The sequence below is a fragment of the Meriones unguiculatus genome, chromosome 10 (genome assembly GCF_030254825.1).
Source record: "Meriones unguiculatus strain TT.TT164.6M chromosome 10, Bangor_MerUng_6.1, whole genome shotgun sequence".
NCBI lineage: Eukaryota > Metazoa > Chordata > Mammalia > Rodentia > Muridae > Meriones > Meriones unguiculatus.
In genome coordinates, this window is record NC_083358.1 from 90,462,227 (window position 1) to 90,469,238 (window position 7,012).

The window sequence follows — 7,012 nt, forward strand, 5'->3', positions numbered from 1 at the left end:
TTATTTTTTTATTAAGTTTTACTTTTTAAATATTAATCACAGGTCATTTACTTTGTATCTCAGCCATAGCCCCCTCCCTCATTCCCTCCCAATCCCACCCTCCCTTCCTCATCTCCTCCCTGCCCCTTTCCAAGTCCACTGCTAGGGGAGGTCCTCCTTCCCTTCCATCTGACAATAGCTTATCAGGTATCTTCAGGACTGGCTGCAATGTCCTCCTCTGTGGCCTAGCAAGACTGTTCTTCCCTCAGAGGGTGAGGAGAGGTAAAGGAGCCAGTCATTGAATTCATGTCAGAAATACTTTCTTTTCCCCTTAATAAGGAAACCCACTTCTATAGGATCATTTTGGAAATTCTGGTTTCTTTTTTTTTTTTTCTCCAAATGAAGTTGACCTTCTTTCAAGGTCTGTAAAGAATTGTATTGGTATTTTTATGGGAATTGCATTGAATCTGTAGATTGCTTTTGGCAGTATGGCCATTTTTACTATATTAATCCCACTGATACATGAGCATGGGAGATCTTTCCATCTTCTGTTATTGTCTTCAATTTCTTTCTTCAGAGACTTGAAGTTTTTTTCAAACAGGTCTTTCCCCTGCTTGGTTAAAGTTACCCCAAGGTACTTTATGTTATTAGTGGCTACTGTGAAGAGTGTTGTTTCCCTGATTTCTTTCTCGGCCCTTTTGTTTTGGGTATACAGGAGGGCTTCTGATTTTTTTTTGAGTTGATTTTGTATCCAGCCACATTGCTGAAAGTGTTTATCAGCTGAAGGGGTTTTCTGGTTGAATTTTGGGGGTCACTCAGGTATACTATCATATCATCTGCAAATAGTGAAAACTTTCACCTCTTCCTTTCTGATTTGTCTCCCCTTGATCTCTTTACTTGATTTATTGCTCTAGCTAGTACTTCAAGTACTATGGTGAATAGATATGGAGAGAGTGGGCAGCCTTGCCTTGTCCCTGATTTCAGTGGGATTGATTTAAGTTTCTCTCCATTGAATTTGATGTTGGCTATAGGTTTGCTGTATATTGCCTTTAGTATGTTTAGGTATGTGCCTTGTATCCCTAATCTCTCCAAGACTTTAAACACGAATGGATGTTGGACTTTGTCAAATGCCTTTTCAGCATCTAAGGAGATGATAATGTTGTTTTTCTCCTTCAGTTTGTTTATATGGTGGATTACATTGATGGATTTTTGTATGTTGAACCATCCTTGCATGTCTGGGAAAATCTCGTCATCTGGTTTGATGTGTTTGCTTTTCATATCACATCTGAAGAAGTAAGGTAATTTTAAGTATGTACATTCTATGACTAACGTAGACTATTTTTATTTTTCTTTATTTACTTTTTTGTAGATTCATATCGGAGATGACTAGGAAAGAGCTAGAGGAGAGTCTAGGGGGTTTCTTTAGAGATTGAGTTTAAGAGCCTCAGATATGAAATGGGGATACAAAAAGTCAAGGGGGTTATTGGAAATCTCACAAGAGGCAGCAGTCTTTTATCTAATTTTTCTTATGGGAGACTGGTATTATTCCACCTGTAACTTATGATAAAACTTATTTAGTCTTTGCAATTCCATGACCGAGAAAGCCATAAGTTCATCTCTCTCAAAGTTCATGGATGTGGTTACTCCTGTGTTTTCTAATGCTTTGCTGTAATTTACTTCAGTGCATATTTGATTATTGATATGATAGGGAAGATCTCTTTACAGAGACCCCACAAGCATGAAGGGGGGGATTTAGTTTACAGCTTTCTGATTGTGAACTTTTTAGACCTCAGAACCATGATCCAGATAAGCCTTTATTCTTAAACAAAAGTTCTGGTTAAACTTTTCAATCAAAAATTTATCAAGTACTTATTATCAACCAAGCATTATAATACTTGCTAAGGAGATAAACATGATGACTCAGACATGAGCCCTGCCATCCTGTGGCATAGAACTCGTGTTAATCTTTGAGTACCAGCGTGTTTCAGGACTAGAGGAGGAGACTCTCAATCTCAATTAGCTGGGCTGCAAATAAGCGTACAAGAGGGAACAGCAATCCATTTAAATGACATTCTGCAAAGCGTATCTACAAATGCTCAGTTTTCTGCTGATGTGAAGCAGCTTTCCTTTTCTCAGAGGAATGACACATACTCCCCTATGGCCAACTTGAAGGATTTGACATTTCCAATGAATCTTTCCAGAATTTTCAAGTAGAATTTTCTTATCTTCTCATGCATTTCTCTTTCCATTGCTTTTGATAGTTTTCATATTTCACTCTCCATGTTCTTTGACATATCAATTTTATACTCTTCCTGAGTTATACAAGACTCTTATTTAGCTGTAGATTTTATCTTTCCATTGTACAATTTCTTTCCTTAGCTTTTAAGGGCATACATTCTGACTGCTGTGCCTCTGAGAATTGAAACGGTATCTTTAAGACTTTTTGTAGGCTTCAAGTTATTTTGTCTGTTGAGATTGCAGATGTATATCCCTTAAAATGTTTTTGTAGGCATTGGAAGCTTGAATTTGGTCTGGTGACACTGATTTCTAGTAAATAGCTTAGGATCGGTTTTCTTCCCTTAAATAAGACATATTTCACTGTTCACCTTCTCTTAATTTTGTTGTCAGATTGAGAATTTATGGTGATTTAGGTGGCGTTAAAATGATACACAATATAAAGACACGCTATAAACTGAAAGTGCTTTTCCATCCAGCACCTCTCTCAGCCAAGAGCTAAGTGCTGCTGTTGACGCAGTTTCTGCTCTCAGTGTGTGTCGTAGGGTGACACGGGATAACTACTCCTACTCTTCACATCTCACTCTATCATTTGTCTGTCCAGAAATTTCTCTACCTGGTTATTCATTTCTCTATCTATAGCTTTATCTATAACTATATGATCCCAGCACAAAAATATGAGAGGCAGTAGAATTCAAAAAGAATGACAGGCAGCTCCTTAGCTTCTGGCCAGTCAGCCTGGCTGACAGTGGTGAGTTTCCAGTTCAGCGAGACACTTGGTTTCGAAGCAACAGGGTGGAGAGTAATAGAAGAGACCACCAGAAACCAGGTATGCTGGTCTCTGTATATGAAGCCCATGAGTGTGCACACCCAGCATTCATGCACCACACCACACAGGGGTGGGTAGTGAGAGGGAGAGGGACTCTGCCTTTATCCCCAGAAACGATCTCTATTCTTATTTTATTGTATTTTCTTTCACTTTTGTTAATGTAATAATTTATTAAGGTTATAAACGTTCAGTCTCTGTGTTCAGTTTGTTTCTTACACATTCCCGAGGAACGTCAGCTATCATGACCTTGGTAAAAACAGTTTCTTATTGATTTCCCTGAAAAGTTATGGAATATTTATCATAAATAACATGAAGATTTATGTGATTATAGAAGAAGAATAAAATGATTCATGTTTTTTCCACATGTTACAGTTTGCATATAAAAATTCTCGATGGCCTCATATTTTGAAGGACTGTTCCCCAGATTGTAGAGCTACAGAGGCATGGATGTTGGAAGCAGGTCACTCATGGTGGGTTTTGAAGGTTATATCTACCTGTGATTCTGTTTTGGATTTCTGCTTCCTAAATCACCATAAGGTGAATATCAGCTGCCTCCCTCCCTGCAACAAACGGAGACATTCTTCATACCTTCCTTGTTTTAAAGGACTACAACCTTCTGAAAACATATTCTAACACAAACTCCTCTTCCCTTTGTTTTGTAAGGCATTTTGCCACTGCACTGTTAAAGAAACTAATGGACCACTCAGCTTAAAGGAAAAAAAATGTTATTAGAACTATTGATGTCCTTCTTAATGCTCTTCTCTGTCCCTCACTCCAGAAAATCGATACTCAGAAAGTTGTAATAATAATTCTTCTGTTTCTTTAATCACATATACTGCCATATTGAAGTAACAGATTGTCTGCTTTGTTTGACTGTTTTCCACAAAACTTACATCATAATATACACTATCCTTATGACAACTTTATGGTAGCAGTCATGTCAGCAAGGTGGTTGAGTAGGAAGCAGTGCTTGCTTCCCATAAGAAGAAAATAACACAGCTATCTATGAATGAAAATAGCCCAGGGAAATCTCCTGGGCCCAATTAAATTTGCATCAGCATAGAGAAGCAATCAAGTAAGCAAACAAGCAAACACAGAGTAACTTCATAGACAGACAGGAGCTATCAGAACCAGCTAAGCAGTATATGCCAGAATAATCTCATGGACCTCTCTGCATTAGCCACTCCTGCCACTGAGGTAGTCAGTAGTCAACCATTTTGTAAATGCGTGGGGAGGGATGCTCTTAATTTTTGGAACACTATATGCATTCAAGACCCTGAGGGCATGGCCACATCAAATATACATGTACCCCATGGCGGCCTCCATTGCTACTCCCTGTGTTCCTGTGTTCTGGATCCCAGCTCTGTGGCTGTGCCATGTGTGTTCACACTGCAAACACTGGAGTTACTATTGCTGTAAACTCTCTGCCCTGCAGCCTTGGAACCTTTTTGATACATGCAGACTTATACTCTGGGCCATGGCTCCATGGCTGTTCTGTGAGTATCTGCATCTTTCACATCTGAAGCATCACTATAGACAGTTAGCTCTTTTCCTGGACCCCAGAATCATACCTAAGCTGTCCCACACATATGTGAACTTCAGATTTTATATCATGGAGATCCCATATGGATCTATGACTCAGACACTGAAGCCAGGAAGCCGTTACTACTATTGGCCACTTTAAACTTCAGACTTCAGAGCTGTTGTCCCTATGTGTACTTGTGCTGCAAGCACTGTGTCCACTTCCACTTTGTGCCAGCCATGGTGCAGACGCTGGAGCTTCTGTACCTCTGTTGGGGGTTGTGCTCTAAGCCTTGATTCTGTAGCTGTTCTGCATGTACTCTCATCTCACACGATTACCCAAACAGTAAGGGTGCCTTTGCCTCCTGCACCTATGGTTTCTGCACGAATGTCTCTTCATTGGACCTGGCTCACTGACACTGGCTCATGTCCATCTTTGCTACCACTGTCACTGAAAGTATACCGCAAGCCATACCTAGCGCCATCAGATTAAAGGCCATTTAGTACCTTTCTCTCTCTCTCTCAGAAATCAAGTCCTTTTCCTACTGCCACCTTCTACCATATGTCTGTTTAGACAAAGAACTGACAGACCCCCTGCTGTGACAGAGTGCTCAAGCCTCTGGGGGAGGGGGGAGGAGGTAGAATCAAGCCCAGCTCCTTCTCTGCCAAGGCTCTCCCTCTTCCAGACAGAGTTGATAAGAAATCAAGCTGTGCCATGAACTTGTACCTCTGACCCTTCTCCACGGCATCTGCAAGGTAAGTTTGTAGCCCTGTGTGCTGATTGCTTATCTGGTGCTGTTTGTTTCTAGGTCAGAACAGGCTACATCACATGGTTTGAATCTTGATGACTCCCCTTGACAACTTCCAGGAGTCAGATATCCCTTTAGTTCAAGGATTTGAAGCTTCTTTCTTTCAGGCATCTTGCCATATTATTTCTGGCAGCTATCTCTCCTAATGAAGCTCCTCCTTACCTGCAGCCATGTTCTCTCCCCACAGGGTCTCATGTCTTCATGAAGCCCTTTTGAAGGGTTATCTCATATCAGTTCCTTCCAGGACCTGGCTTCTCTTCTCTTTCATGCTGGTTATAGCTCAGCTCCCCCAGTGGAAGAAAAGGCAGCAGAAAAAACACAGTTGTCTTTGCCAGTGAATACCACAGCCCTTGCCATTGCTGAGACAGCCACATGTTGGTCTGTGAGGTCTGTCATCAATGCCATGCTGATCTTGGACAACAGAACCACATGCTGACCACACTGCTTTTCTTACCAAGGTCAGGCTTTCCATGCCCTTCTACTTACCTATAAAAGGAGGTCTTTTCTTGCAGTAAACAGTTAGTAAAACATTGAGTGCTCCATCAAATGGACAGGATCAATGGAGGATTCCAAGAAACAAGAAAAACCAAGGAGACAACTTCACCAAAGGAACCCATAACTTTCTTTTTTTTTTTTTTTTTTTTTTCAATGCAGTTTATTCAGGAACATTGAACAATCCTCGGACCCCGGGGAAAGCCAGCCCACAGCTTAAATAGCCTCTGGGTAGCCAACCCAGGCGTGCCACGGGGGCAATGCAGATAGGTCCACATACATGGAAGCAAGCCAGATCCTCGGCCTTAGCCAAATGTGGAGTTGTTCGTGACAGAGAGCACTCACCATCAGGAAGGTGGAAGGCGGAAACCAGCTTCATCTTTAAGGCATAGCATTCCGCAGCTCTCTACAGTTCCCCCTTTTTGTTTTAGACGCATCAGGCAAGAGTAGAGGTCTGATCTCTGATATTAGAAATAAATTGGGACTTTGTACAGATGTTCATTTAGGTGTCATCCACCCAAAGAGCATCAGACCCGTCCGATACCTTTTTCTCAGAGGCGGGACCTGGGGCATCAACCCGCATGCAATCAGACATGCTCTTCTCTGGGTCCGAAGCGGCTGACCCTGAGTGCAGTGCTTAGCCTCGCATCCTGAGCGTATCATTTTAGCTTTTTATGGTATCCAACCATGCTTGGAGAGAATGTCCTGCTTCAATGGCTGTAAAGGCCTGAATGATCATGGCTGCATCACACTGTTGTGAGACTCTAATCTTGCATATATACCACAGGGCAAACCAAGGAGACCAACACCAGAAGGCCTGCTAACACTCCCATGCCCGCCCATTCCTTCAGATGATTCATGGCTGCAGCAATCCATGTTGATAATCCTGTGGCTAGTCCTGAGTCCACTCCGGTAGAATTTACTGTGACAATGGCCACTCTCAGCTGCTCCATCGTAGTATCGAATGGTCTCCTGAACCTACTCAGACCTCAGACACCACCACTGCTAGTTCTAGAACTGACGCAGGATGTTCCAACGAGGGGTTAAGGCTTCTCATAATATTTCCTATAAGCCCACACCTGTTTGTCTATATCCCCCATTTTTATTCATTATTAGCCAGATAGAGCCAAGTAATTGTGGTAATGAT